General features: G+C 37.7%; 1 non-coding gene across 1 annotated transcript; it reads right to left on the bottom strand.

The window, feature by feature from the left end:
• Window positions 1–1526: 1526 nt before the first annotated feature.
• On the bottom strand, window positions 1527–1611 carry TRNAE-UUC. The gene has a single exon. It is a non-coding gene; the product is annotated as a tRNA-Glu (tRNA).
• Window positions 1612–6512: the final 4901 nt, after the last annotated feature.

The following is a 6512-nucleotide window of genomic DNA, read 5'->3' as shown; positions in this document are numbered from 1 at the left end:
TGAAATACAGCTCTTTTATAAAATACTTTCAGGCTAGTTTCTTAAGAAAAACAACTTGCAATTTTAGTAGTGCTTTAGATCATAATGCAAGTTCAAATATATCATTTTTAGTTAAAATAACATTAAAAACCTGAAGAATTTAGTGAAATGAGCATAAGTTTTATACTTTAGGTTACATACAGTGAAGTATAAATGGGCAAAGGAGAGCAAAATTTGTCACCCCCGAATATGATTTTTGGCATAAGGATGATTTTAGGCAGATTATTTTTAAGAAACAAAAGACATAGGAGAAGTTCTGAAAACTGAGTAGAAGTTATCTTTATTTTTTTAAGTTTATCTATTTATTTTGAGAAGCAGGTGGAAGAGCAGAGAGAGAGAGATTGGGGGAATCCCAAGGAGGCTCTGTGTGGACAGCACAGACACAGGACTTGATCTCGTGACTGTGAGATCATGACCTGAGCCGAAATCAAGAGTCAGAAGTTTAAATGACTGAGATACTCAGGTGCCCCTAAAAGTTACCTTTTTCTTTTAAAAAATTTTTTTAAAGTTTATTTATTTTTGAGAGAGAGAGAGAGCATGAGTGGTGGAGGAGCAGAGAGAGAGAGGGAGACACAGAATCAGAAGCATGCTCCAGGCTCTGAGCTGTCTGCACAGAGCCTGACACGGGGCTTGAACTCACAAACTGTGAAATCGTGACCTGAGCTGAAGTCAGATGCTTAACCGACTGAGCCACCCAGGCGTCCCTACCCTTTTCTAAGAAATGTTTATATTTATGAGGGAAATTTCAATGTGTAAAAGTCTTTCTCTGTGCCAGCATATAATAAACATTCAATAACTATTTGTGAACTTAAAAACTATATATATGTGTGTATATTTTTATTTTTTTAATTAATTAATTAATTTATTTATTTATTTATTTATATAAATATAAGCACACTGGGGAAACCAGGGTAAGGTACCAATCCTACTAAAAGTTCACTGAAATAATCAGCACTTTTTTAAAGGAAAAATTTTGCACTATCACTGGAACCTGAAAATAGAAGGCCTTCCATTAAGTATAGACGCAGGTAAGTAAAGAAGACATGTAAGAGAAACTGATAAATATGTCTCCTGTGAAGAGACAGGCTTTTCAGAAAGTAGACAAAAGCTCACTTAAAATCCCACTCTAGTCCCTAATTTGGAGGGATGAGAATAGGGAGACATTTACATGTACTTTTGCCTTTTCAAAAAATGTTTTTAAGAGATTGGAACAAGATGTCCATGTTACTAAGAAGTGAATATGGTGTGGACTCATATAAGTGAAAATCCCCAAATTAAAGTGGCTGAAACATAGTAAGACTATTTCATCCACGTCTCTCTCTCTCTTTATTTATTTGGAGACTATTTCACTTTGAAAAAAAATTTTTTTAATGTTTTATTTATTTCTAGGAGAGAGAGAGAGACAGCGTGAGCAGGGGAGGGTCAGAGAGAGAGGGAGTCACAGACTCTGAAAGAGGCTCCAGGCTCTGAGCTGGCAGTCAGCACAGAGCCCGACGCGGGGCTCGAACCCACGAACCGCGAGATCACGACCCAAGTGAAAGTCGGACGCTTAACCGACTAAGCCACCCAGGCGCCCCAGAGACTATTTCACTTTGACATGAAGTCCAGAAGCAAAAGTCCAGGAGTTGGCATGAAGACTCCATGGTGCCCATGCTCATTGTTTCTGCTCTGGCATTCGAAACGTGTGTGAGATGACCCAATGGTCCATGATGGGTGCTGGGGGCTCAGGCATCCCATCTGTACTGTGGATGAATAAAAGGAGAAAATAGAAAAGGACATGGGGGCCCTCTTATTTGGGTCAATTCCTTTTAGCCAGTCACCCTTAAAGGATACACAAGGTTCTTCTGCATCCCATTGGCCAGCACTCCGTCACTTGGCCACACCTACCTTCAGAAGAGGCTAGCAAATGGTATCTTTTATTCATGTGTTCTCTTAATCACTACAATTGTGGCTTTGTTACTAAGAAGGCAAATTTCTTAATTTATGTTTTGAGACAGATCTATGAGACTGGTGTGCCTAATCCCTATCCCAAGTGTCTTTTAGTGAGTTGTTATTGCTGGCACATTTGACATTTGAATTCACAAGATGTGAATTCAAGACTGAATCACACAGAAACAGATAGGTTTGAGGCCACTATTTTGCTGGTAAAAAAAACAAAAACAAACCACAAACTGATTGGTGATGGTATAATTCTGTATCCAACAGTGGATTGATTCTTCAGCTTTCTGATCTCGGTGATGTAACAGCTTCACTGGCAGCCCATTTCTGTGACATCATTTGTGGAAGCTTATTCTAGAGTCAGTTTCTGTATCCCTCTAAATAAGTCTTTGTCCTTTCCCAGCTAACCCCAAATTGGGAGATTCAATATTTTAAAGATATCAATTCTTCCCTAAACTGATCTAAATATGTAAACATCAAAAAAGCACAGAGAAGATATGGGGCACCTGGGTGGCTCAGTGGGTTAAGCGTCTATCTTCAGGTCAGGTCATGATCTTGCAGTTCATTGAGTCCCCACATCGGGCTCTGTGCTGACAGCTTGGAGCCTGGAGCCTGCTTCAGATTCTGTGTCTCCCTCTCTCTCTCTCTGCCCCTCCCCCAGTCATGTTGTTTCTCTCTCCCTCTCGCCTCCACCCTCTCTCTCTCAAAAATAGATAAACTTAAAAAAAAGCACAGAGAAGATAGTGATTAGAAAATTACAAATTAAAACCACAGGTAAAACATCACCTATTAGAATAGCTAAAATTTTTTTTAAAACTGACAGTATAAGTGTCAGTAGATGTAGAATAATTGGAACTCTCATATATTGATGGTAGGAATGCAAATTGAGACAGCTACTTTTTGTGTGACAAACCAATTTAATAGGAAGAATGATTTTTTCTATAAATGAAGCCATAACAACTGAATATCTATATAAAAATCGTAAATCTCAATCCTTACCTTGCACCATATATGCAAATTAACTCAATATGGATAGTAAATTTAAAAAGGAACTAAAATCAAAATTTCTAGAAGGACATAGGATAAACCTTAAGTGGTCTTGGAATGAGCAAGGACATCATCAATAGGTTAAAGAAAGAACAAATATAACAAAAAGCTTGATAAGTTGGTCTTCTTCTTCAAAAAAAAAAGTCTGCTCTTTGAAAAGACACTATCAGTAAAATAAACAGACGAGCCAAAATCTGGGAGAATATTTTGCAAAACATATATCAGATTAAGAATTTCTATTCCGGGGTGCCTGGCTGGCTCAGTCAGCAGAGCATGTAACTCTTGATGTTGAGGTTGTGAGTTTGAGCCCTATGTTGGGTATGGAGATTACTTGAGTAAATAAATAAGTAAAACTTAAAAAAAAATAAAAGGGAGGGCACGTGGGAGGCTCAGTTGGTTGAGCGTCCAGCTCTTGAATTCAGCTTAGGTCATGACCCCAGGGTTGTCGGATGGAGCCCTACATAGGACTCCATGCTGGGCATAGAGCCTATTTGGGATTCTCTCTCTCCATCTCTCTTTGTCTCTGTCTTCCTCCACCCCTCCCCCACTTGTGCATATGCTCTCTCTCTTGATTAAAAAAAAATTATATTCCAAATATATAAAAAGCACGTATACCTCAATCCTAAAATTAACAACCCAATTAAAAATGGGGAATAGATTTGAAGAGAGAGTTCACCAAGGAAGAGATGCAGGTGTTAAGTAAACATAAGATGCTCAACATCATTAATTATCTGCAAAACACAAAGTAATACTCAAATGAAAAACCATTTGATTTTTATGAGAAAGTCTAAAATTTTTAAAAATCTGACATTTTCAAGCCAGAACTTAACATGGTAAAGAAGTAGGGTGACTTGAAATCTCCATTTGTAGTAAACAGAAGAAATGTAGAAGAAATAGGCAGAAATATAAAATAATTTGAGAAAAGAGTTTAGCAATTTCTCATAAAGTTAAACATAAAATACTGTGTGATTCAGCATATTTCTCCTAGGTATTTACCAAGAGAAAACACAGCATATGTCTCCATAAATACTTGTGTACAAATATTTATGGAACATTTTTTCTATAATAGCCAAAAACTGGAAGCAATACTAATGTCCATCAACTTGCGAATGACTCGACAGAATGTAGTATATCCCTAAAACAGAATGCGACTCAGCAAATAGATAAGGATGTGCTGATACATACCGTAACATGGATGGATCTCAAAACCTTTTGCAAACTGAAAATCCGGACACCAAAGAATTAATGATTCCATTTATATTAAATCTAGTAAGTCAAAGTCATAGTGAAAGAAAGCAAATGGCATTTTTCTAGGGGCCATGGACTAGAAGGGGAGGATTCTGGGGAGGAGGGTTGACTGGTAAGAGGCAAGAGGGGACTTGTGGTTACAGACATTTTCTAAATGTTGATGGCAAGGGCCATCATGCAACTGCATACATTTGTCAAAACGGGTTGAATCATGTACCCAAAAGTAAGGCCTTTGACTGTAAGTAGAATGTACCTCAATGGGTTGATTAAAACATAAATATTAAAATCTTGAAAGAAATTATGAATAGAAGTAACAACTGTAGACATAGTACAGAAAAAATTTTACCTGCCTTATTGGGTTTGGACTTTTACAAGCACTAAATAAGATTATGTGTGTAAAATCCTCAGAACAATGCCTGAGAAACATTAAGTGCTCAGTGAATGCTGGCAATTAATACTATTAATGTTAAAACTATTAAAAATGCAAAACCAGGGCACCTGGGTGACTCAGCTAGTTAGGTGTCCGATTCTTGGTTTGGGCTCAGGTTATGATCTCTAGGTTGTGAGTAGAAGCCCCAGGTCAGGCTCTGCACTGACAGTGAGGAGCCTGCTTGGGATTCTCTTTCTCTCCCTCTCTGTCTGTCCTCTGCCACCCTCCTCATTGTTCTTTCTGTCTCCCTCTCTTAAAAATAAATAAACAAAAAATGCAAAACCTTTCTAATATATTTCAAAGAAGTGAAAAAACATTGCAAAATTAAAATATCATAAATGTTGTTCTTCCATATATGCATATATTAACTTAAGATAGGGCCCAGATAGCATTTTGAAGCATTTGCATCTGAATGTAATCTTAGAGAAATTACAGAAATCTGGCCTCCGGATGTGAAAGCAAGATTTTTGAAGTGAAACACACCTAGCCACCTTGCCTTGGAACTCTGGGAGATTTGAGAACCTAAGAAAGTCCTACTTTCATTGTGGATTTTGCCAAAAAATAATCATGGGACAAATGGCCTGAATGGTATTCCTAAAAGACTATTTACAGATGGAAAAAATATTTAAATATGCTAGGATGCTCCTATTTCTGAGTATTTGCACTGCTGTTCCCTATACTTGGAATTCCTTCCCCTGTAATATTGGGGACATATGTGTCATCCCCTTGTCTCTTTCAAGTCTTTTTAAATATCACCTCAGTGAGGGTTAGCCTGACCATCATATGCAAAACCATGATTCCCATTATAGCAAGGCATTCCCCATTCCATTTTGTTTTGTTCCATCAACACTTAGCCACTCCTAACACAACAAATTATGTGATTTTTATTATATCTATTCACTTTCTCCTTTGCTAGAATCAGACTTCCATCAGAGCAAGGAAATTTGTCATTTGTCTATTTATTATTATTGTTCTTTCTTATACCACCAGTCCTTGGCACGTGGTAGGTATTCAATAAATATCTGTACAGTTAAAAAAAAGAGAGAGAGAGAGAGAGAGAATATGGATGAAGAGCCTTGTCAATATTAAGCACTGTAGACCGTGAAAGAAGAAAGTAAATCTGCACTGCAAGTAAAGCAGGCACATACCTCTAGTCAAACAGATTGCTCACATGCCTGGGAAAGGATGGTACTTTATGTTATACTTGTTTTTGCACAATATGAGTCTCTGGTCATATCATTGGACTTGAGAACCCCATTTATCTCCCCGTTTCTCTTTTTAAATGGTTGGCTTAATTTACTCAAGATATAGAAGGGACTGCAATGACTATTCTTCAAAGTTGATGAACATAAAGTAGCAGAGTTGCTTGGAGAAGAGAAATGTGTCACGTGAACTGGCAGTAATTAAAATGGTATGACCTTTCTCATTCTAGAGGAGGGCATTTTGAATCAGTTGATCGATAGACAACATTTTCCTCGCCATCCCAACATTGCTGTTTATATAAAAGTACACCTTACACTGAAGTACAAGGAGTTAGGCTGATCTGGGTCATTACAATCAGCAGTTCAACATAAAAAATACAGACCGTACCTTTCAACACTCATCTGCATGCCCCTGCGGTACTGTTCACCTAATTTTACTGAATTTACTGACATTTCAGGCCACCTTTTGGCTGCAATGCAGAGTTTAAGATTGTAAGAGAGCAAAGGATCTAGTCATTGTTGGAATTTTATTGGAGGTGTATAACACACAGGAAATCTACTATGGAGGTAATCCGGGCAAGATGCCTGCTACCTTTTTTCCCTGAAGA

The sequence above is a fragment of the Hyaena hyaena genome, unplaced genomic scaffold (genome assembly GCF_003009895.1).
Source record: "Hyaena hyaena isolate Hyena2069 unplaced genomic scaffold, ASM300989v1 scaffold_1673, whole genome shotgun sequence".
NCBI classification, from domain to species: Eukaryota; Metazoa; Chordata; class Mammalia; order Carnivora; family Hyaenidae; genus Hyaena; species Hyaena hyaena.
This window is presented reverse-complemented; position numbering and strand designations above follow the sequence as displayed.